General features: G+C 37.2%; 1 protein-coding gene and 1 long non-coding RNA gene across 6 annotated transcripts in view; both read left to right on the top strand.

Moving 5' to 3' along the window:
• Positions 1 to 26,629, top strand: part of LOC124267482 (synaptogenesis protein syg-2-like) — a 100,165-nt gene that overhangs the window by 62,462 nt on the left and 11,074 nt on the right. The gene's annotated exons all lie outside the window — the stretch shown is intronic.
• LOC124267489 lies at positions 10,443 to 25,463 on the top strand. 5 transcript variants are annotated; one of them, XR_006896042.1, is made up of 4 exons: positions 10,586 to 10,600; positions 23,940 to 24,040; positions 25,105 to 25,174; positions 25,324 to 25,463. It is a non-coding gene; the product is annotated as an uncharacterized LOC124267489 (long non-coding RNA). The 5 variants fall into 5 exon arrangements; XR_006896041.1 differs by lacking the exon at positions 10,586 to 10,600 and adding an exon at positions 14,465 to 14,537; XR_006896039.1 differs by lacking the exon at positions 23,940 to 24,040 and having other exon boundaries at positions 10,443 to 10,600.

Genomic DNA, 26,629 nt, shown 5'->3' with positions numbered 1-26,629 from the left:
CGATTCCAAAACACATGCGGTCATCGTATCGCATGGTGTCAACAAACGTGTTTACAAACCACATCGAAATGACAATGACATTGTCAGAATTTAGCAGAGATTTCTTATGGATGTGGAAAAGGATCTGTTGCTTCTATTCTGTTTGTAAGTAACTGCAATGTGACATCGTTATCTTAGAAGGCTAGTAAGTAAGTCTGTTTCTACATTTTCATTGTTTTACATATAATAAGCATTATACTTACCCATAAAGCTAAGTTACAAAAGTGATTACATTATACTTACTCATAAAGCTAAGTTACAAAAGTGATTACATCATACTTACACATAAAGCTAAGTTACAAACGTGATTACATTATATTTACCCATAAAGCTAAGTTACAAAAGTGATTACATTATACTTACCCATAAAGCTAAGTTACAAAAGTGATTACATTATACTTACCCATAAAGCTTAGTTACAAACGTGATTACATTATACTTACCCATAAAGCTAAGTTACAAAAGTGATAACATTATACTTACCTATACAGCTAAGTTACAAACGTGATTACGTTATACTTACCCATAAAGCTAAGTTACAAACGTGATTACATTATACTTACCCATAAAGCTAAGTTACAAAAGTGATTACATTATACTTACTCATAAAGCTAAGTTACAAACTTGATTACGTTATACTTACCCATAAAGCTAAGTTACAAAATTGATTACATTATACTTACCCATTAAGCTTAGTAACAAACGTGATTACATTATACTTACCCATAAAGCTAAGTTACAAAAGTGATTAGATATTACTTACACATAAAGCTAAGTTACAAAATTGATTACATTACACTTACCCATAAAGCTAGGTTACAAACGTGATTACATTATACTTACCCATAAAGCTAAGTAACAAAAGTGAGTACATTATACTTACCCATAAAGCTACGTTACAAAAGTGATTACATTATACTTACTCATAAAGCTTAGTTACAAAAGTGATTACATTATACTTACTCATAAAGCTAAGTTACAAAAGTGATTACATTATACTTACCCATAAAGCTAAGTTACAAAATTGATTACATTATACTTACCCATAAAGCTAAGTTACAAACGTGATTACATTATACTTACCCATAAAGCTAAGTTACAAAAGTGATTACATTATACTTACCCATAAAGCTAAGTTACAAAATTTATTACATTATATTTACCCATAAAGCTTAGTTACAAACGTGATTACATTATACTTACCCATAAAGCTAAGTTACAAAAGCGTGATTACATTATACTTACCCATAAAGCTAAGTTACAAAATTGATAACATTATACTTACCCATAAAGCTTAGTTACAAACGTGATTACATTATACTTACCCATAAAGCTAAGTTACAAAATTGATTACATTATACTTACCCATAAAGCTAAGTTACAAACGTGATTACATTATACTTACCCATAAAGCTTAGTTACAAAAGTGATTACATTATACTTACCCATAAAGCCAAGTTACAAAAGTGATTACATTATACTTACCCATAAAGCTAAGTTACAAATTGATTACATTATACTTACCCATAAAGCTAAGTTACACATGTTATTACATTATATTTACCCATAAAGTTAAGTTACAAAATTGATTACATTATACTTACCCATATAGCTAAGTTACAAAAGTGATTACATTATACTTACCCATAAAGCTAAGTTACAAAAGTGATTACATTATACTTACCCATAAAGCTAAATTACAAACGTGATTACATTATACTTACCCATAAAGCCAAGTTACAAACGTGATCTGGGTTTCTTTCAATGGTTAGCAACTATTGCCTATACACCGAACGTGATCGTTTGGGGTCTTCTCTTGAATGAAGCTCTTATGATCAAATACACTCGTTTGCTCTTGTACCCAACCGCCCATGTTTTGTCTGTCGGAAACACAATACTTGGTAGAGTGGTAATCATTGTTAAGTTCTTTTTTTATTTACTCCTGACAGCATGTAGAAATTAAATCAGGCCAATCTCTGGTTGCTGTGGAAGAATGCATTAGAACAAACTTTAAATCTTGTCACAGTAATAACGTTGGTTAATTTCCAGTATTTCGTATTCCTTAGCTGACAGTTTACACATTGCCTTGCAAGCATGTAATGAAGAAGGCGATATTACCAATATACGAACAGCTGACATTGTATTGTAATTCATTTTGACTAAAATACTCACACATTAAATGCATAAATCAATGCGATACCCCATGCACTCCTTTGGGATAAATGTCAATATTGACATTTTACAGTGACGCTAAAAGCATCACACGTTATGAAGTAAACATTCCCGTGTTTCGTATAGCCAGTGTTCTGTAATAACCGTTTCGTTGATATGCAAAGTTTATGTGTAGTAAAAACATTATCTCACAAGGATCTGATAGCATCGTTGTTACAACCCGCTCTGCTTCGTTAGACATACATTGGACATTAGCTGCGAAAACGACAATCATCAGTGTAATCTGAGGAACAGGAACTCCTGTAGTGGCCTGTGTGACAGTTCTACTGGGCGTATATTTATGTCTTGATGTAAATCGTACACACTATACGTGCACATCACCCTCTATTCTAGACGGTCCCTACCAAATCTCCCTCACCCCCTCCACCTCCTCCTACACTGTGACAGAACACCAGGCTCTTCCATCAATCACGTGCACCACCCTCTGTAGACCCGGATGTAGCTACAGGTGGTTACACAATGGAGCAGCCTTCAGCAGTGGAGCCGTGCTCCAGGGACAAGCTGACAGATCCAAGACAGGCTCCTACAGATGTCAGCCTTATAATACACACGGGAGTAGTGATGGTGTTGCAGTCAGTGTTGATGTTCAGTGTAAGTATATAGTCTACACTGGTGACAGTGTTACAGTCAGTGTTGATGTTCAGTGTAAGTATATAGTCTACACTGGTGACAGTGTTACAGTCAGTGTTGATGTTCAGTGTAAGTATATAGTCTACACTGGTGACAGTGTTACAGTCAGTGTTGATGTTCAGTGTAAGTATATAGTCTACACTGGTGACAGTGTTACAGTCAGTGTTGATGTTCAGTGTAAGTATACGTGCTGAGATGATATTCTGTCATTTTCAACCTTTACGTCATTAAATCTTTGAACTATTTCAAGACCATAAATGTTAATCCATGTGCACTTTCAAACAGAAATATGTTGTCGCATGATACGTAACTATAGGGCTGTTGATCAGCTTTCAACTAGCCCCATGTTGAATCTATTGTACAGCCAACACCGTATCAGTGATGCAATGGTTCTTATTGTCAGACCCAGCCAACATAAGTATGTTCACCGCCAACTCTCACAGTGGTTCAGTGACAGTTAACGAGTCTGATACAGTGACCTTGAGATGCCACATTGACAGTAACCCATGGTCAGTCATCAGGCTACTGAATGGAACTGAAGAGTTGACAAGGACAGATAACTCCCTGACAGCGGCATATGGACAGGAGTCAGCCGACTGTATACAAAGAGGGAACTACTCCTGTACTGCCACCAACAACATCGGGGAACCTGTCACCCAGAGGGTGGAATTGCTGGTCAAATGTGGGTAATATAGTTTTCATCAACTCCAGGAATGTTACTGACATGACATCATCATCAGCCCATACACTTTCTTTGCCAACATTCGAGATGTTGTAATTGACTAACTATTCATTGCGTTGTGGGCAACAATTAATAATACAATTATAAACCAATGCATAATATTTGTGATTTGTAATACATATATACATAACTCATAATTGAAGTTACTTTGAAATCTTCGGAAAACACGAACTTCTTTAAGATCAAATCAATCATATGAAAATTAAATGTTTGAGTTTCTTTCAAGACCAGTGCTACAAAGCATTGCATATTAGTGTTATTTCTTATCAATATCGACTCCACTGTTATGTTTCATGAATTAAGGAATTGATTACCTGCTATTTTCATGTAGCAAGTATTTGAAATTACTAGAGGCATTTTGAAGCGAGGAAAGCGAGTTACATATATATTGAGATAACTCGTTGTAAGATAAATGATACCAGACAGAAACGAGGCTAGTGGTGTGTTCATTATACACACATAAATCGCTCCACTTTAGGATCGCATTGATGCATATTGCATATTTTCACAGCGTAACGGAACACAATGCTCAGGAATGAGTGGCGTCACTTGAGTGAGTGAGTGGCTGAGTTTTACCCCGCACTCAGCAATATTCCAGCTATATGGCGGCGGCCTGTAAATAATCCAGTCTGGAACAGACAATTCAGTGATGGACAACAGCGTGAGCATCGATCTACGCAATTGGCATACGATGACATGTGTCAACCAAGTCAGCGAACCTGACTACCCGGTACTGTTACTCGCCTCTTACGACAAACATGGGTTGCTGAAGACCGATTCTAACACGGATCTTCACGGATGGCGTCACTTGAAAGGAACGTAGTTAGAATTGCTTCCCTCTTCTTTAACGAGGATGGCGGCAAAAGCACATACAATGTCACAAAGTTTCTGCTGGTGGTGTGGATTCTCTAAGACCTGTGACACCAGTTGCTCTCATGAACCCCTGCAAAGTTTGCCTTTGTATTCTGTGTTACACTGTGCGTTTTGGTTCTGACTGTCAGGAGTGAATTTGTCAATATGTGAATGATCAGGTAGTTGTTGAGGGGATGGGAATAGATCTCTATATATTCATTGGTGAACAAGTCACTATTCATCTGTGCAAATCACACACATATCATCATGAGTAGACTCTGACTGTGTCAGGTACTTTGACACGACTATACCAACTCTCCACTACAAGTGCTAGTGGAGCCCCATTGGAGACAAGAGACACTCTGTCTTTACGCTATCTTTGCGCAACCGTTTACACAGGCATTGCTTATTGTTGAATCCATTCTAAATTCAGGACAAGGCATACACTACAGGTACTGTAGCAGATTATAAGCGGAATTGGAACAAAATAGATAAATGTAGCTCTGTATTTAAGTTTGTTTTATTGCATCAAAACCCTTAAGGAAACGAGCCCGAAAATAACAGGCAGGTAAAAAGTAAGTATCAATGCGTTTCTCGTGAGTAACAGGCCAGAAATTCTAGTTATCCCATGTTGGTTCCTCACCCACAGGTGTGTAAGAAAATAATATCTTGTTAAATTTACATATGTGTATAGACACATTACCTAAACACAATGTCATTATGCCCGTTAGACTGGACCGAAGAGACGAATCAGTTAACTAAATGATTACTAAGATGGGGGTGATGAAAACGTGTTGGTCTGAAATTGTTCGGGACGAAAATATCATCTCTGTCTCTGTTGATGGAACACTGAACTCCTTCAGAATAACTGCATTGGCATGGGTGAATTGGCTACTCGGTGTTGCTGGTATGCCAAAGTGACAGTGTTGGATAAATTTACGACCATCTGGTCGTGACAGTATGTGCATACGGAGACTAGGTTAATGATGTTACATTTGATTTCACTCACTGACAGGTTAGTCACGGTTTCATTTATCTTCACTGGTGAGACAGTAATAACTTGCAATTGTGGGTAAAGAATCTTGATGCACGATCTTGTTCGCTTTGGATGTTGTCAAGAGGAACGACACACGTTAGGGTCATTCAGCCTGCCCAGGCCTGTGAAGGTTTTGAACCACCTAACTGAGCTCAGAACGCGAAAACGCATTTACACCTGTGTCTAGATTTCCTTTTCGCTCTCGCAGGTACTCCTCGACTAGATGAGACAGTTTCCAAGCAACTCAAGTACCCTGCTAGATTGGGTGGTGACGTGACTGTGTCTGTGTCAGTCCTGGCCTACCCCCTTCCTACATTCACCTGGAGTAGATCCATCAGCACCAGCCAGGACCTCACTGGTTCCTCCAGCCCCATCTCAGACATCTCAGTCACTGCCAGACTACACCTTACTAACCTCCAACAGCAGGACTTCGGGGACTACTATCTTACAGTGGACAATGGTGTAGGCCGTTCAGTGACATACCAGCCAGGCGTTGTGTTTCAAGGTATAACCCCAAACTGCAAGATCCACGTCTTACCATTGAAACTAGAAGGTTAAATAAGAATAGCAGAGCAAAAGTCACCTGTACTAGTGTTTAAATAATAGCAGCCTCCATTCATGATTAGATCCATCATTGTGTATTCAAAACTGGGAAATATACAAAACGCGGATAAATATCAAAATTATGAACAATGCAGATTCATAATATTATGTAAAGATTAGACTCATTGTGATTTAAGGTTTTTTTACACATCTCTTCACGGAGAGATACATCGTGTCCTTGTTTTCTGTGATGAAGGCCACAACATAATAACCAACACTTTGAGAGGCTGCTTACCCATTCATATCAGTCAGCTATTTGATTACGTCCATTTAGTCAATAATGATAATATCTATATTTGACCATATGTCCCCAAGTGTATGGCTATTGTTAAACATTTCTGTACATAGAATTGCATGCATGAAAAAGTATTCAACCTGTAGTGGCAATCCGTCTTCTGTTTCCAGGACCGCCAAGTGCCCCAACAAATGTCAGTGTCTCCCCAGAAGGCCCCTTCTCTCTACATGTTTCCTGGAAGGAGGGGTTCAATGGTGGAGCTACTCAGACATTCACTGTAGAGTACAGCACAGACGAGAAGGACTGGAAGACAGCAGGGAGTCATACGGAGACAGGAAGTGGGAATTATATGACATCAGTCATCAATGATCTCAAGTGTGACACCCTGTACTATGTGAGGGTTGTCGCCAGGAACCAGTTTGGAAACAGCAACTACACTGAACATATGACTGGAGAGACGGAGAAGAACGTTACACGTATGTCTCGTTTTAAAAATTCAAGACACATCATCTCAGTATAAGTATACAATGCTGTTTTGTATCTGTTTCTTTGCGTTTCTTTGATCTCATTTAATGCCACTCCATGTATGAAATCCATATCTGAGGTTATGATTTCTTGCTTGTCTTTGGTGTGTGTTTTTTCAACGTGAGATATTTCTGCTTAAGCTCCTGCATCCTCTCCACAAGCTGGATTAATAGCAGGAGTGACAGTCGGTGTGGTGTTGGTCGTCGGCATTGTGGCTGCCGTTGTCGTCATGACCAGGAAAGGATACAGATGTATATTGCAGAAACCAGGTAGGTGTACTGTATGCAGAGACAACCACCTTTCCCCTATAACTCGGAAAATGTATTCCGTCATTTGATACAGCAATGTTGTCTCGCCACGAGATTGACAACAGTAACATACTATATGTAATAAAGTAACGGGACTTGATAACACACATGCGAACACTAAAGATATAAACTTACAATGACAAGTTTGAAATGACGACATTTTCGTTACCTCTACAGACACAGCAGCCATGCAAAATACGTAAGTGTCCATTTATAGTACTTCTTGTCTGTGGTAACGACATATCTTCTGATCGTAATTATTTCTCTTTTTCTCCTGTGCGTGGTTGTGTCCGGTGTATGTGTGTGCGTTCGTTCGTGCGTGCGTACGCGCGTGTGTGTGTGGTTTTGTGCTTGTGTTAGTGTTTGTATGTGTGGATTTTATGCCCTTCTGATAGTTCCGTTTTTTCTGCCGCAGGTCAGGGATCCAAGAAAATCGAAGCGAACAGTCGCATTTTCAAGGTACATCAGTATGTATAGTATAGCATGTACAATAGGGAGAAAGGAGTGCGATAATTGGCATCAGCAATGTTAAATAATACATAATTGATGTCTTTACTTGTCTGTTTTTTCTGCAATATAGATTTTAACCCGTACTCTGGTCTGCAAGATGAAGGTGATGACAAACAGACGTACACAGAACTGAAGAATTACTCAAATACAGGCTTCCTTCCTTCCGGAGGTATCCCTCCCAACTATTATGCATCCCTAGCTATCCAAGCCTTAGAACAGACTGTGTACCACTAGAATGATTGAAGAAAGAATAAATAATACTATAAATTGTACATAAGCAGCGCTTTGTGTTTCAAACAAATACACGGTTCCTGTCCTGTTCTTATTTATAATGCGTTATTTACAGTGCTATAGGTTAACTTGGCACATTCTGTACTATAAAAATACCGGCATGGTGTTCCAGTCGTTCAATATATGCCATGTATTTTGAGATCCTGACTATGGGCATGTTTAAAGGAACACCATGTGATGGACACATTCACTGTCACAGGACAGTAATACACAGCGTGTGAACTGATACTAGCGTTTTCTCGGACATGCAGCGTCTTCTTAAAGACATCACGTGACTGTTGTCTCACAGTAGTTACCTGGGATATCTTTCTGGTATATAAACACATAGAATAACAAACTTTTACGTCACATGACACTTGCATTGAATTATATTGTCTGATGTTGGCGTTCATGCACTACCGTTTATTCACATCGAGGGGATACGTTATAATGGTCATTATGTGTTTCGATCTGGAACAGATGTGTTCATGTGAGGAGATAAAAACTTTGAAATACCATGTGGCAAGGTTGGTTAACTAGCCTGTATTGTGTGAACCCCTGTCATTTGGGTGGTGTAGAACACGTCAAATTCACACATTGTAAAGATTAGACTCATTCACATGTAAAAATACGCTGCCATATATACTGCCATATGTGTCATACGGCGTTGAATCCATCCGCGCTTTGCTCTTATTGTGAAAGTATTAACATGATATATCTGTAAGATTTTTCATAATATCGAATCACAATTTTGTTCTGCCATGCGACATAAATGCACATGTTCGTTAGTATCAATTTCCGTCACAGAGTATATTCCTTTCAAATAATTTACGTTTTAGATAATTTACAGTCAAACTGAAAAAAGAAATTAATGTAACTGAAATACGTCCTTGAACTAAAACGCCAAATTCATGTATTTTGCCGTACCAGGAAATTACTGGCTATTTTAACACTTTGACATAAACATATGTTCGACATAGTTTACTCAATGCAATGTAAAAGTATGTATTTAAATTGAAACCACCATCATTTATACATTGTTATATAAACAATATTTATATATTTCATATTGTTTAGAGAAACCATAACATTTTGTTTGATGTGTAACATATTATTTGATGATTTGTGGATACATGTCTTCTGCATTGCGAGATGTTGTTTGATTGGAAATAAAATGTACCACATGCCTGTCTGTTATGTAATCAGCACTCACTCCAGCGGACGTCATTTGATATATGTATGTATCTGGAAACACCATGCAAAATATTCAGTTGACCGGTAATATAATCTGCCATAACATGGCGCAAAGACTTTACACTTCTGATTGATAATAGCAATCAGTGGTTTTGTTTTTCATACAATATTTCTGAACAGGGGGGTGTCACCTGTATTGTCTACATAATGTAAGAAGAATGCGGTGACCAGGATCTACATAGACTGCCTCTTCTGTGTGTCTTTACAGTATAACAAATGGTAAACAAAGCATTGAATTTAAGTTAATAGTGACACGGGAAGAATTTATTCTGGATTGTGAACAGGGGAGATGAACTCATATAGATCAAGGTACGTTTCACGGAACAACGTTAATCACGTTTTGTATTAGTCTTGGTACATCCACTCACATGTCACTCACAACCCTAACCCATTGGTGGTTTGTGTTCCACCTCATACTGGGTTGTGAACAGAGATGGTATTCCTTTAGCTGCCTTCTCAGGTGGAAAGTATGGTGGCTGAATATTGCCGTCTGTACTACGCAACTTCTCATACAGAAGCCATGTTTGTATTACGTATGAAGGGCAATATTTGGGATATTAGTACGACACATTGCAAGGGAGTATAAAGAAGCTACGAATATGTCAATACGGACAACCTGAAATGTTTTTGACAAACATGGTGGCCAGATGATAATCTAGTGGTTTGCCACAGGGAATTTCGTCCCTGATCTGAGATATATCACACATCCATGGAAGTCACAGCCACAATACCCAGAACATATATGGTGTCTTTTCTGATTTGTGCAAAGACATTCACAATGTCGGCCACAACTGTACATAGCTGTACAAGTTCAGTTCTCTAAGAGTTTTACGTCTGATTAATACCACTGTGATCGACCTGAACGATGATGGTCCTCAGCGTTATTTGCTGAGTGATGTTTTCTGGCCAACATTCCAAATATAGTCCGTTTGGCTCAAAATCGGACCGATGAATTGCAACCTAACTCGAAAACTACTAAACATATAATACTCGATGAAACACTGATCATAATCAAAACATCAGACCAACTCTGTGATTGTTTTGCAGAATTTATGTCCTAAAAATAAAACAAGTTGTTTAACAAACTATCATTAAGATCTGACACAGTTCCACTATTTGTTACGAGGGAGGGGTGCAAAGACAGGAACAGACAGGTGGGCAAAAAAGGATGATGTACACTCTCTAGGTAGTGACTCACTTACATTTACCTTCTTTCACATAACTTGTATTTTTCACTCAGCTATATTTAGAAGCTGTTGAACTAGTTAGAAGGGAGTGTTATGCATGCAGACATTATTTATTGAGCTAGCCGGTTACACCCGACCACTGTAGTGACGGAACCTGACAAGCTGAAATCTCAGCAGGTATGTACAAAGTATGCTTGATGGTCTTATCACGTGATAGCTGATTTATTTATATGTTTGTAACACCGCTTTGTGATTTCTAGTTGTGCAGCTGAAGTATGAGTGAACGGAAAATGTGTATTTAACACAGGTAATATCTAGTAACTGAACATGAGCTGAGTACGATTTGATTGAGATCACCTTTGTGATCGACAGGTTTATCTGAGTTGTGCCCCTTTGTCGTGTGTGCACCCGTATGTAAATATACATGTATGTAACGCAGAGCTGTACATCCCAGGTAGATGTATCCCTGTTTATATATTTCCAACATCTGGTCTCGTTGAGAATACATATTCCCCAGCAGCGCGTGTGGTAAGGGTATAACTGGCTCTCTCACTGACTCGCTTACTGACTGACTGAATCACTCTCTAGGTACGGACACACTTACATTAAACGTTCTTTCACATAACTTGTATATTTCACTCACCTATATTAAGAAGCTGTTGAACTAGTTCAAAGCGAGTGTTATACATGTAGACATTATTGATTGTTGAGCTAGCCGGTTACACGACCACTGAAGTGACGGAACCTGACAAACTGAAATGTCAGCAGATATGTACAAAATATGCTTGATGTAACACCGCTTTGTGACTTCTGGTTGTGAACGGATCTTCGTTATGAAATAATGCATCGATTGAACAACTCCATGTACTCGTTCGCTTTGTCCAGGTCGCTATTTAAGCGTATATACAGCTGAAGTATAAGTGAACGGGAAATGTTAATTGAACACAGGTAATGTCTGGTAACTAAACACAAGCTGAATACGATTTGATTGAGGTCACCTTTGTGATCCTCAGGTTCATCTGAGTTTCCTGTATGAGATGATCGATATACGTTTATATACATTAATCTAAAATGGTAGACTTAAATCCCAAAACAGGCACACAATCTCCTGTTTCACTGTTTCAGTCACTGTTAGAGTCTACAGTCATTCGTTTCATTCACTGTTAGAGTCTACAGTTTCCTTCACTATTAGAGTCTACAGTCATTCGTTTCATTCACTATTAGAGTCTACTGTTTCCTTCACTATTAGAGTCTACAGTCATTCGTTTCATTCACTATTAGAGTCTACTGTTTCCTTCACTATTAGAGTCTACAGTCATTCGTTTCATTCACTATTAGAGTCTACTGTTTCCTTCACTATTAGAGTCTACAGTCATTCGTTTCATTCACTATTAGAGTCTACTGTTTCCTTCACTATTAGAGTCTACAGTCATTCGTTTCATTCACTATTAGAGTCTACTATCATGTGTTTCATTTACTATTAGTGTCTACTGTTTCATTCACTATTAGAGTCTACAGTCATTTGTTTCATTCACTATTGGAGTCTACAGTCATTCGTTTCATTCACTATTAGAGTCTACTGTTTCCTTCACTATTAATGTCTACAGTCATTCGTTTCACTCACTATTAGAGTCTACTATCATGTGTTTCATTTCCTATTAGAGTCTACTGTTTCCTTCACTATTAATGTCTACAGTCATTCGTTTCATTTACTATTAGAGTCTTTTGTTTCCTTCACTATTAGAGTCTACAGTCATTCGTTTCATTTACTATTAGTGTCTACTGTTTCCTTAACTATTAGAGTCTACAGTCATTCGTTTCATTTACTATTACAGTCTACTACTATGCGTTTCATTCACTATTAGACTCTACTGTTTCCTTCACTATTAATGACTACTATCATTTGTTTCATTCACTATTAGAGTCTACTGTTTCCTTCACTATTAATGTCTACAGTCATTCGTTTCATTTACTATTAGAGTCTACTGTTTCCTTCACTTTTAGAGTCTACAGTCATTCGTTTCATTTACTATTAGAGTATACTGTTTCCTTCACTATTAGAGTCTACAGTCATTCGTTTCATTCACTATTAGAGTCTACTATCATGTGTTTCCTTTACTATTAGCGTCTACTGTTTACTTCACTAATAGAGTCTACAGTCATTCGTTTCATTCACTATTAGAGTCTACTATCATGTGTTTCATTTACTATTAGTGTCTACTGTTTCATTCACTATTAGAGTCTACAGTCATTTGTTTCATTCACTATTGGAGTCTACAGTCATTCGTTTCATTCACTATTAGAGTCTACTGTTTCCTTCACTATTAATGTCTACAGTCATTCGTTTCACTCACTATTAGAGTCTACTATCATGTGTTTCATTTCCTATTAGAGTCTACTGTTTCCTTCACTATTAATGTCTACAGTCATTCGTTTCATTTGCTATTGGAGTCTACTGTTTCCTTCATTATTAATGACTACAATCATTCGTTTCATTTACTATTAGAGTCTTTTGTTTCCTTCACTATTAGAGTCTACAGTCATTCGTTTCATTTACTATTAGTGTCTACTGTTTCCTTAACTATTAGAGTCTACAGTCATTCGTTTCATTTACTATTACAGTCTACTACTATGCGTTTCATTCACTATTAGACTCTACTGTTTCCTTCACTATTAATGACTACTATCATTTGTTTCATTCACTATTAGAGTCTACTGTTTCCTTCACTATTAATGTCTACAGTCATTCGTTTCATTTACTATTAGAGTCTACTGTTTCCTTCACTTTTAGAGTCTACAGTCATTCGTTTCATTTACTATTAGAGTATACTGTTTCCTTCACTATTAATGTCTACGGTTATTCGTTTCATTTCCTATTAGAGTCTACTGTTTCCTTCACTATTAATGTCTACAGTCATTCGTTTCATTTACTATTAGAGTCTACTGTTTCCTTCACTATTAGAGTCTACAGTCATTCGTTTCATTCACTATTAGAGTCTACTATCATGTGTTTCCTTTACTATTAGCGTCTACTGTTTACTTCACGGAACAACGTTAATCACGTTTTGTATTAGTCTTGGTACATCCACTCACATGTCACTCACAACCCTAACCCATTGGTGGTTTGTGTTCCACCTCATACTGGGTTGTGAACAGAGATGGTATTCCTTTAGCTGCCTTCTCAGGTGGAAAGTATGGTGGCTGAATATTGCCGTCTGTACTACGCAACTTCTCATACAGAAGCCATGTTTGTATTACGTATGAAGGGCAATATTTGGGATATTAGTACGACACATTGCAAGGGAGTATAAAGAAGCTACGAATATGTCAATACGGACAACCTGAAATGTTTTTGACAAACATGGTGGCCAGATGATAATCTAGTGGTTTGCCACAGGGAATTTCGTCCCTGATCTGAGATATATCACACATCCATGGAAGTCACAGCCACAATACCCAGAACATATATGGTGTCTTTTCTGATTTGTGCAAAGACATTCACAATGTCGGCCACAACTGTACATAGCTGTACAAGTTCAGTTCTCTAAGAGTTTTACGTCTGATTAATACCACGGCCAAATATCACTGTCCCTAGAACACTGTGATCGACCTGAACGATGATGGTCCTCAGCGTTATTTGCTGAGTGATGTTTTCTGGCCAACATTCCAAATATAGTCCGTTTGGCTCAAAATCGGACCGATGAATTGCAACCTAACTCGAAAACTACTAAACATATAATACTCGATGAAACACTGATCATAATCAAAACATCAGACCAACTCTGTGATTGTTTTGCAGAATTTATGTCCTAAAAATAAAACAAGTTGTTTAACAAACTATCATTAAGATCTGACACAGTTCCACTATTTGTTACGAGGGAGGGGTGCAAAGACAGGAACAGACAGGTGGGCAAAAAAGGATGATGTACACTCTCTAGGTAGTGACTCACTTACATTTACCTTCTTTCACATAACTTGTATTTTCACTCAGCTATATTTAGAAGCTGTTGAACTAGTTAGAAGGAGTGTTATGCATGCAGACATTATTTATTGAGCTAGCCGGTTACACCCGACCACTGTAGTGACGGAACCTGACAAGCTGAAATCTCAGCAGGTATGTACAAAGTATGCTTGATGGTCTTATCACGTGATAGCTGATTTATTTATATGTTTGTAACACCGCTTTGTGATTTCTAGTTGTGCAGCTGAAGTATGAGTGAACGGAAAATGTGTATTTAACACAGGTAATATCTAGTAACTGAACATGAGCTGAGCACGATTTGATTGAGATCACCTTTGTGATCGACAGGTTTATCTGAGTTGTGCCCCTTTGTCGTGTGTGCACCCGTATGTAAATATACATGTATGTAACGCAGAGCTGTACATCCCAGGTAGATGTATCCCTGTTTATATATTTCCAACATCTGGTCTCGTTGAGAATACATATTCCCCAGCAGCGCGTGTGGTAAGGGTATAACTGGCTCTCTCACTGACTCGCTTACTGACTGACTGAATCACTCTCTAGGTACGGACACACTTACATTAAACGTTCTTTCACATAACTTGTATATTTCACTCACCTATATTAAGAAGCTGTTGAACTAGTTCAAAGCGAGTGTTATACATGTAGACATTATTGATTGTTGAGCTAGCCGGTTACACACGACCACTGAAGTGACGGAACCTGACAAACTGAAATGTCAGCAGATATGTACAAAATATGCTTGATGTAACACCGCTTTGTGACTTCTGGTTGTGAACGGATCTTCGTTATGAAATAATGCATCGATTGAACAACTCCATGTACTCGTTCGCTTTGTCCAGGTCGCTATTTAAGCGTATATACAGCTGAAGTATAAGTGAACGGGAAATGTTAATTGAACACAGGTAATGTCTGGTAACTAAACACAAGCTGAATACGATTTGATTGAGGTCACCTTTGTGATCCTCAGGTTCATCTGAGTTTCCTGTATGAGATGATCGATATACATTTATATACATTAATCTAAAATGGTAGACTTAAATCCCAAAACAGGCACACAATCTCCTGTTTCACTGTTTCAGTCACTGTTAGAGTCTACAGTCATTCGTTTCATTCACTGTTAGAGTCTACAGTTTCCTTCACTATTAGAGTCTACAGTCATTCGTTTCATTCACTATTAGAGTCTACTGTTTCCTTCACTATTAGAGTCTACAGTCATTCGTTTCATTCACTATTAGAGTCTACTGTTTCCTTCACTATTAGAGTCTACAGTCATTCGTTTCATTCACTATTAGAGTCTACTGTTTCCTTCACTATTAGAGTCTACAGTCATTCGTTTCATTCACTATTAGAGTCTACTGTTTCCGTCACTATTAGAGTCTACAGTCATTCGTTTCATTCACTATTAGAGTCTACTATCATGTGTTTCATTTACTATTAGTGTCTACTGTTTCATTCACTATTAGAGTCTACAGTCATTTGTTTCATTCACTATTGGAGTCTACAGTCATTCGTTTCATTCACTATTAGAGTCTACTGTTTCCTTCACTATTAATGTCTACAGTCATTCGTTTCACTCACTATTAGAGTCTACTATCATGTGTTTCATTTCCTATTAGAGTCTACTGTTTCCTTCACTATTAATGTCTACAGTCATTCGTTTCATTTACTATTAGAGTCTTTTGTTTCCTTCACTATTAGAGTCTACAGTCATTCGTTTCATTTACTATTAGTGTCTACTGTTTCCTTAACTATTAGAGTCTACAGTCATTCGTTTCATTTACTATTACAGTCTACTACTATGCGTTTCATTCACTATTAGACTCTACTGTTTCCTTCACTATTAATGACTACTATCATTTGTTTCATTTACTATTAGAGTCTACTGTTTCCTTCACTATTAATGTCTACAGTCATTCGTTTCATTTACTATTAGAGTCTACTGTTTCCTTCACTTTTAGAGTCTACAGTCATTCGTTTCATTTACTATTAGAGTGTACTGTTTCCTTCACTATTAGAGTCTACAGTCATTCGTTTCATTCACTATTAGAGTCTACTATCATGTGTTTCCTTTACTATTAGCGTCTACTGTTTACTTCACTAATAGAGTCTACAGTCATTCGTTTCATTCACTATTAGAGTCTACTATCATGTGTTTCATTTACTATTAGTGTCTACTGTTTCATTCACTATTAGAGTCTACAGTCATTTGTTTCATTCACTATTGGAGTCTACAGTCATTCGTTTCATTCACTATTAGAGTCTACTGTTTCCTTCACTATTAATGTCTACAGTCATTCGTTTCACTCACTATTAGAGTCTACTATCATGTGTTTCATTTCCTATTAGAGTCTACTGTTTCCTTCACTATTAATGTCTACAGTCATTCGTTTCATTTGCTATTGGAGTCTACTGTTTCCTTCATTATTAATGACTACAATCATTCGTTTCATTTACTATTAGAGTCTTTTGTTTCCTTCACTATTAGAGTCTACAGTCATTCGTTTCATTTACTATTAGTGTCTACTGTTTCCTTAACTATTAGAGTCTACAGTCATTCGTTTCATTTTACTATTACAGTCTACTACTATGCGTTTCATTCACTATTAGACTCTACTGTTTCCTTCACTATTAATGACTACTATCATTTGTTTCATTCACTATTAGAGTCTACTGTTTCCTTCACTATTAATGTCTACAGTCATTCGTTTCATTTACTATTAGAGTATACTGTTTCCTTCACTTTTAGAGTCTACAGTCATTCGTTTCATTTACTATTAGAGTATACTGTTTCCTTCACTATTAATGTCTACGGTTATTCGTTTCATTTCCTATTAGAGTCTACTGTTTCTTTCACTATTAATGTCTACAGTCATTCGTTTCATTTACTATTAGAGTCTACTGTTTCCTTCACTATTAGAGTCTACAGTCATTCGTTTCATTCACTATTAGAGTCTACTATCATGTGTTTCCTTTATTATTAGCGTCTACTGTTTACTTCACTAATAGAGTCTACAGTCATTCGTTTCATTCACTATTGGAGTCTACAGTCATTCGTTTCATTCACTATTAGGGTCTACTGTTTCCTTCACTATTAATTTCTACAGTCATTCGTTTCATTTACTATTATAGTATACTGTTTCCTTCACTATTAGAGTCTACAGTCATTCGTTTCATTCACTATTAGAGTCTAATATCATGTGTTTCATTCACTATTATAATCTACTGTTTCCTTCACTATTAATGTCTACAGTCATTCGTTTCATTCACTATTGGAGTCTACAGTCATTCGTTCCATTCACTATAAGAGTCTACTATCATGTGTTTCATTTACTATTAGAGTCTACTGTTTTCTTCACTATTAATGTCTACAGTCATTCGTTTCATTTACTATTAGAGTCGACTGTTTCCTTCACTATAAGAGTCTACAGTCATTCGTTTCATTTACTATTAGAGTATACTGTTTCCTTCACTATTAATGACTACAATCATTCGTTTCATTTACTATTAGAGTCTACTGTCATGTGTTTTTCATTTACTATTAGAGTCTACTGTTTCCTTCACTATTAGAGTCTACAGTCGTTCGTTCCTTTCACTATTAAAGTTTACTACCATGCATTTCATTTCCTATTAGAGTCTACTCTTTCCTTCACTATTAATGTCTACAATCATTCGTTTCATTTACTATTAGAGTCTTTTGTTTCCTTCACTATTAGAGTCTACAGTCATTCGTTTCTTTTACTATTAGAGTCTACTACTATGCGTTTCATTCACTATTAGAGTCTACTGTTTCCTTTACTATTAATGACTACTATCATTCGTTTCATTCACTATTAGAGTCTACTGTTTCCTTCACTATTAATGTCTACAGTCATTCGTTTCATTTACTATTAGAGTCTACTGTTTCCTTCACTTTTAGAGTCTACAGTCATTCGTTTCATTTACTATTAGAGTATACTGTTTCCTTCACCATCAATGTCTACGGTTATTCGTTTCATTTACTATTAGTGTCTACTGTTTCCTTCACTATTAGAGTCTACAGTCATTCGTTTCTTTTACTATTAGAGTCTACTACTATGCGTTTCATTCACTATTAGAGTCTACTGTTTCCTTCACTATTAATGACTACTATCATTCGTTTCATTCACTATTAGAGTCTACTGTTTCCTTCACTATGAATGTCTACAGTCATTCGTTTCATTTACTATTAGAGTCTACTGTTTCCTTCACTTTTAGAGTCTACAGTCATTCGTTTCATTTACTATTAGAGTATACTGTTTCCTTCACTATTAATGTCTACGGTTATTCGTTTCATTTCCTATTAGAGTCTACTGTTTCCTTCACTATTAATGTCTACAGTCATTCGTTTCATTTACTATTAGAGTCTACTGTTTCCTTCACTATTAGAGTCTACAGTCATTCGTTTCAGTAACTATTAGAGTCTACTATCATGTGTTTCCTTTACTATTAGCGTCTACTGTTTACTTCAATAATAGAGTCTACAGTCATTCGTTTCATTCACTATTGGAGTCTACTGTCATTCGTTTCATTCACTATTAGGGTCTACTGTTTCCTTCACTATTAATTTCTACAGTCATTCGTTTCATTTACTATTATAGTATACTGTTTCCTTCACTATTAGAGTCTACAGTCATTCGTTTCATTCACTATTAGAGTCTAATATCATGTGTTTCATTCACTATTATAATCTACTGTTTCCTTCACTATTAATGTCTACAGTCATTCGTTTCATTCACTATTGGAGTCTACAGTCATTCGTTCCATTCACTATAAGAGTCTACTATCATGTGTTTCATTTACTATTAGAGTCTACTGTTTTCTTCACTATTAATGTCTACAGTCATTCGTTTCATTTACTATTAGAGTCTACTGTTTCCTTCACTATAAGAGTCTACAGTCATTCGTTTCATCTACTATTAGAGTATACTGTTTCCTTCACTATTAATGTCTACAGTCATTCGTTTCATTTACTATTAGAGTCTACTGTCATGTGTTTTTCATTTACTATTAGAGTCTACTGTTTCCTTCACTATTAGAGTCTACAGTCGTTCGTTCCTTTCACTATTAAAGTTTACTACCATGCGTTTCATTTCCTATTAGAGTCTACTCTTTCCTTCACTATTAATGTCTACAGTCATTCGTTTCATTTACTATTATAGTCTACTGTTTCCTTCACTATTAGAGTCTACAGTCATTCGTTTCTTTCACTATTAGAGTCTTCTACCATGCGTTTCCTTCACTATTAGAGTCTTTTGTTTCCTTCACTATTAGAGTCTACAGTCATCCGTTTCATTTACTATTAGAGTCTACTGTTTCCTTCACTATTAATGTATACAGTCAGTCGTTTCATTTACTATTAGAGTCTACTGTTTCCTTCACTATCAATGTCTACAGTCATTCGTCTCATTTACTATTAGAGTCTACTCTTTCCTTCACTATTAATGTGTACAGTCATTCGTTTCATTTCCTATTAGAGTCTACTGTTTCCTTCATTATTAATGTCTACAGTCATTCGTTTCTTTCACTATTAGAGTCTACAGTTAAAGGTCACATGCAACGTTAAACACAACTTTGCAGATTCTGATACCTTTCGGTATGGACTTACAGAAACAAAGCGTCAAAAATGCAAATTCAACTTATAAATTGAAAAATAACGAGATGAAAAAAAACGCGCGAAATCGGAGTTCAAACGTTTCACTAATTTTCCCCAGACTTTTCTGGGGAATACGGGTTTCAACAGCTGGGCTGCGCTCATAGCACGTGCGCAGTGAAATAGGTTCGCGCAACTTGGAAGCGGGCTGTCTGGTGAATACTCGGTGAAGGCTTTGGTGTGAGCTATTTTCATAATGTTTTGTTGATATCTCACAGGCGCGAGCTTTTTATATGTTATGACAGTAAATAAACTGTTTATATAATTTCATTTGTCTATTTCACCACACGTTCTTCTTACCGAGTCACTTTCTCTGTTCGATACTTAAAAGCAATGTCATTATTTAGCGTTGACACAATTTCTAACTGTGATATAGATATGTCGCTGTCACAGACAAAACTCAATGTCTTGTTTTATTGACACCTGTGTGTCTGCCTGCCTGTCTGCTAATGACAATATTCAATACACAACTGCGATCACTGACCACATGCAATTTGAACTTAACACCAATCAGGCTATACACCATAAACAAAACGCATTGATTTATGGCCCGAGTTCGGTCTCTGTCACATTATGTAATTACACAGACAGGCAGGTGTGATACTTGAACACATGACATGTTATGATGTCTGTTGATTGCAAAATGTTATACACAAAAAATGAGCATGTATTTACAAAACCCAACATCTCTATATATACACACACAATGAGCCGTGAAGGCGGCATCTGCTAATGAACCAGCCGTTACACTTGAGTGCACATCCACCCGCTCTGACTGGGTTCGGTATCCCGGCTGCTTCGTTTCGAGGGCGGTAAACCCAAGTACAAAATATTGCACTTTTGATTTGCGATTATACGCTTATAATTTTGTTTATTTGTTTTTTCATAATCAGCAATGCATATTATATGTCATGAAGAAGTGATAATTGTGTTTTAATTATGTTTGATTTTTTGGTTGCATGTGACCTTTAAGTGTTTCATTTACTATTAGAGTCTACTGCTTCCTTCACTATTAGAGTCTACAGTCATTTGTTTCATTTCCTGTTAGAGTCTACTGTTTCCTTCACTATTAAATTCTACAGTCATTCGTTTCTTTCACTATTAGAGTATACAGTTATGTGTTTCATTTCCTATTAGAGTATACTGTCTCCTTCACTATTAGAGTCTTCAGTCATTCGTTTCATTTACTATTAGAGTCTACGGTTTCCTTCACTATTAGAGTCTACTGTTTCCTTCACTATTAATTTCTACAGTCATTCGTTTCTTTCACTATTAGAGTATACAGTTATGTGTTTCATTTGCTATTAGAATCTACTGTTTCCTTCACTATTAGAGTCTACAGTTATTCGTTTCATTTCCTATTAGAGTCGACTGTTTCCTTCACTATTAATGTCTACAGTCATTCGTTTCGTTCACTATTAGAGTCTACTACCATGTGTTTCTTTCACTATTAGAGTGTACAGTCATTCGTTTCATTTACTATTAGAGTCGACTGTTTCCTTCACTATTAATGTCTACAGTTATTCGTTTAATTTCCTATTAGAGTCTACTGTTTCCTTCACTATTTGAGTCTACAATCATTCGTTTCATTTACTATTAGAGTCCACTGTTTCCTTCACTATTAGAGTCTACTGTTTCCTTCACTATTAATGTCTACAGTCATTCGTTTCTTTCACTATTAGAGTATACAGTTATGTGTTTCTTTCACTATTAGAGTCTACTGTTTCCTTCACTGTTAGAGTTATGTGTTCAACTAATTGTTGCACATTACTGTGTTTGACCGACTGTTGTACTTAACTGCCTTGCGTTCAGTTTGCTTTACTATTACGCGTTGCAGTTAGTTCACTGTTATATGTTGCACTTTGTTACACTTTACTATTATGCGTTGGATATTTCAGAGGTCGTTGCACATGAGTCATAATTTGCGCGTAAGGACGTGTCTTAGGTTATCGGTGGCAATCTATGCGTAGGTATCCCCTTATAATTATACAAATAACTATAATGACAATTCTTTGCCTTTTTGAATTTCGTATGGTTTTAGCCGCACTCAACACTTTTTTTCACCCCAGTCAAGTCAACCTGTAAACAATTACGAAAAAAACGAGCCGCAAGCGAGCGTTGCATCCGATCAAACCTAGTCCCATCTGAAGACAAGCAACAACTTGCGGAAGTCGTGTTATAACCCGAGTTTCATATCAAAACCTCACCCCAACCACCCCACCCACCTCTCAGTGTGTGTGTGTGTGTGTGTGTGTGTGTGTGTGAGAGAATATATGTATGTATAGTAGATTAAACATAACCATACCCAAACCTCCATAGCTGCAATTAGAACAGGGTCCACTTCACCTTAAAGTAATACATACATTGTGTAGTAACAATGCGTTTGTGTTATGAATATTCACTGACTCACATTTCTACTATCTCACGTCCTGCATAGCCAAACATTTCTCAACTTAATAACCATACTTCATAATCCGAACCTTATAACGGATATATTAAGTACTACGTAGGAGATAGTATGCCCTACGTAGGAGATAGTTAGTCCTACGTAGGTGATACTAAGTCCTATGTAGGAGATACTAAGTCCTACGTAGGAGATGGTATGTCCTACGTCGGAGATAATATGTCCTACGTAGGATTTCAGAACTCCTACGTAGGAGATAGTGACACACAAAAGGAAATTACACCGTGGCCCTACTACGCTTCCGTAGTGATCAGAGGCTATTTGTGTGATGTACTTATCGAGACCCGTAAGCAATCTAACACTGTAAGTCGGCCATGTGTATGAATATACTTTATGACTAAAAAAGTCAGTATGGAGTCAGACAACCCTACTGGACTTACAATGAATACACTATTCCACAACAACGTAAAGGGATTTTAGTCACTGTTAAAGGAGACACTTGTGATTCCTTGGCGACGGCCGAAAGTGTCAAACTCATGTACACCCACGAGGCAAGGACGAACGAACATGCGAGGTAAACTGGGTCGCATTGCGGGGTAAACTGGGTCGCATTGCGGGGTAAACTGGGTCGCATTGTGCAGACGGTATCATATAACGTGTTATCGTCAATTGTGTGCACTGAAACCATCTGAAGCGTTGAGGCGAAAGTTTAACTACTGACACCTATACGGGACAAAAGATACATGCGTATTTGTGTGCAAGAGCGTGTGAAGCAATGACACGTGTTATCTGTTATTTTTCGTGAATGAGATCCTCTAGTCAGAAAAGAAATATCAGGGTTTTATGTTAAAATGGGTAATCACTGACGTTATTCCAATGCCTGTCGTCAGTCATAAATTCATGGACTGAAGTGTACATAGATGTATGTGAGAGACTGTAATCCGTATGAAGACGTCAACATACTGCTAAGGTGTAGGAATCATTCATTGTAATCTTCTTACATTTTATGGCTGCTTGAACTGGGAGTTTCTGACGGGGAACTGAGGTCCCTGAGTTCCACCATCATATCAGTAGCATCATCAGTTGTACCAAGTGAAATACATGAGAAACATTTGGGCTAGGACATTGCATCTATGTTGTAAAATGATCTTTGTTGTGTCTTTAGTTATAAGCAACTGCGCATCTGCACTTGTAATAATTCCAAATAACAAGAAGACAACAACAATATAAGGGAATAAATAATAATGCAATTAGAAAATGTGTGTGTAAATACGCTTTTGTGTGGAGTCACCCATCCACTCATCACTCACTCACTCACTCACTCACACTCACTATACAATTATAACTTGCTTTTAGTCACGATATGGCTGAAAATATTGTCCATGTGACTTTAAATCTTAATTTACTCACTCACTCATACTAAACATGGCTGAGGTATATTTAACTCGGTTATTTTTAGAAACTACTGAACTACTTGGAAGTTTATAGACCTGCTCGTTACTTCCGTGTTGAGCTGCCTGGGTACACACAATGACTGGTTAATAACTCAGGTCTCAGCAGGTATGTACAATGTATATACTTCTATCACAAAACATATAATGTGTCTATGTTTACTACTTTCACCATGTTGAACATGTCAACTGTGAACGTATATTTTACATGACATTGTATAGGAATAACCCACAATGTCTCGATATACTCGTATACTTTGCGTATACGTTCTGCAGTTACAGATATACATTCTTCTACGTTGACCCGTCTTCTACTGGCACATGTGTTGCTTATGGACGAATTATCTGTACGTGATTGGTCAGTTAAAACACCTATCATCACAGGTATTGTCACTGAACAGACACTGTTGGGACTGGAGTTGTTTTTAACCTAACGACCATGCAGAGTTATGTCCCTTGGCCCACACTACCACAGTTCCCAGCTTGTGTCCACTCTACGTAGGACATCAGAATAACACTGCTTAAGTAGCTGATGTTGATATATGTCCACATCTTGTCTCATTGGAAATGTTGTACATAGCAATAGGCGAGAAATTCCGTTTCATTTGGCGTCTTAAACGCCGAAGGATTCGGTGAAGATATTGAAATATGTCCTGTTGATGATGTTTTTGTGTCAGTGTTTAGTACACAACTGTTTATATTGTCAGGTTGATTGTCGTATTTACAGTCATTGGACTACCTCTGCTACCTTACACATCAATCCAATGGTCGTGGTTGTGTAGACCAGATACTACCGTTACTATTCTTGTTTTCTTGAACACCATGCTCGGTGGTAAATGTATAAAAACTAAGTGTTCCGTGACAGATCAAGCTGACTGATGTGTATAGTGTGAAGCAGTCACCCATCATCAATATACTATCATGTGGTTTAAAGGATAGGCTACACAACTTTCAATCCTTCTCCGTTAATACGCATATGTTCATCTGAATCATCCATACGATGTGATCACGTCTCTACTGTTATACATAATGTAACACACTGACAACTGTGATCACACACCCACTATCATCCTGGCGTAGTAAAGATTGAGAGATATGTGATCCTTTACATATAAGCATCTCTCCTTGTCACTTCAAACATTATCCATGATAATTGTTAAACCTGTATTCCAGAATTCACCGAAGTACCAGACGACAGGAATGATGAAGATAATTTGTGCTGCAGTATTATATCTGAGTGCAGGTACCTTTTTGTTTCTTTTGGATACTATTCTTGCTACCTTAAATACTTGCGATAAATACATGTCAAACAGAGTGTTTCTCTACTTTGAATGACGTACGGTCCTGCTTCAAGAAAGACCCTCTAAATAAGTAAATATTTTCTTTCTTCAGGTTTTGTATCAGGTGCACCCAGTGCCAGTCCAGTGTTGTCTGCAGTGTCTGACACAGCCAAGTTCAGCTGGGAGATTCCACAGGGGGAGGTCTGGGGATAGGGAGTTCTTTCTTTGCTGTCAGTCCTGCCGGTACTGCTGTGTTCACAGTGTTTGATGATGGGTCATTCGAGATACCCCCCATCTACAGAGATAGACTGTTGTACCAGGGGAACAGAGCAGACAGGAATGTCACCTTCACCCTCAGCAACATCCAGACATCAGATGCAGGGACATACACGTGTGGGAATGGAGGGACAACGAGTGTGATACAGAACTGTGGACAGAAGCTTGTTGTCCTGGGTGAGTTGTTATTATTATTCCTGTTATACACATTCAGATGAAAAATACATAAGTATTCCTCAGCCATAGTTTCTTCGATAGCAGGTAACTCTGGACTAATGCAGATGCAGGGACATACACCTGTGGCAACTGATACACAACACAGCAATTTGTTGTCCTTCATGAGGATCTATAACTAGGTCTTGTTTAGTAGCCGATGGACATAGTCTGTACCTGTCTTGCCCCTCATACATATCCAAATAGAAAATATAAGTATGTTAGTAAGACGTGTTGGGTGTCATCGTAACTTCTATCAAAGAAACTGAGGAAACACATATAACTGACTCCCGTTGCATCTAACTTAACTTTAAGCATTTATTCTTAATTACGCTGATCGATAATGCCAGGGTATATATCATATCCAGTCCGGACTGCGGTCGTGGTTCAAAGGAAATATATTAATATCTATGCGAACAAAGATAATTTGATACGTTTTTTGGCATGCGTGATCATATGACGGGTAAGAGTTTTAATCAAATTACACTGTGCTACTGACCAGAAATGCCTTTATCAAAATCTTTCTGAGATCTCAATTATTGAAACATCCATCTTATGTCTCGTCAACAGTCTTGTTCACCTTGTTCACATGCCACTAAAGGTGAAGTGTAATAACATATTTGCAAACCTATAACATACCACCGACAAACAATAAAGTAATACCATGTGTTAATAAAAGAAAGGAGTTGCGAGTGCATCACGGACGAGAGGCGTCCCTTGACGTTTCACAAGGTACCTGAGCAATTCCATTCAGAAAATGAACCTCCAGCAAGGATCTGTCTAATAAGTTCACGTCACCATCGTAGAGACACCCTGCAGGACTGTATATAAAAATAGAGTTAGAATATACATGTATCAGTAATAATGTCGAATATATATGCATATGCATCTATGTATAAAACGACTGATAATGTTGACTTGATAGCTGT

The sequence above is a fragment of the Haliotis rubra genome, unplaced genomic scaffold (assembly GCF_003918875.1).
Source record: "Haliotis rubra isolate DU_JTF1 unplaced genomic scaffold, ASM391887v1 Scf1315, whole genome shotgun sequence".
Classification (NCBI taxonomy): Eukaryota; Metazoa; Mollusca; class Gastropoda; order Lepetellida; family Haliotidae; genus Haliotis; species Haliotis rubra.
Note: the sequence above shows the minus strand (reverse complement) of the source record. Positions and strands in the feature narration are given on the sequence as shown.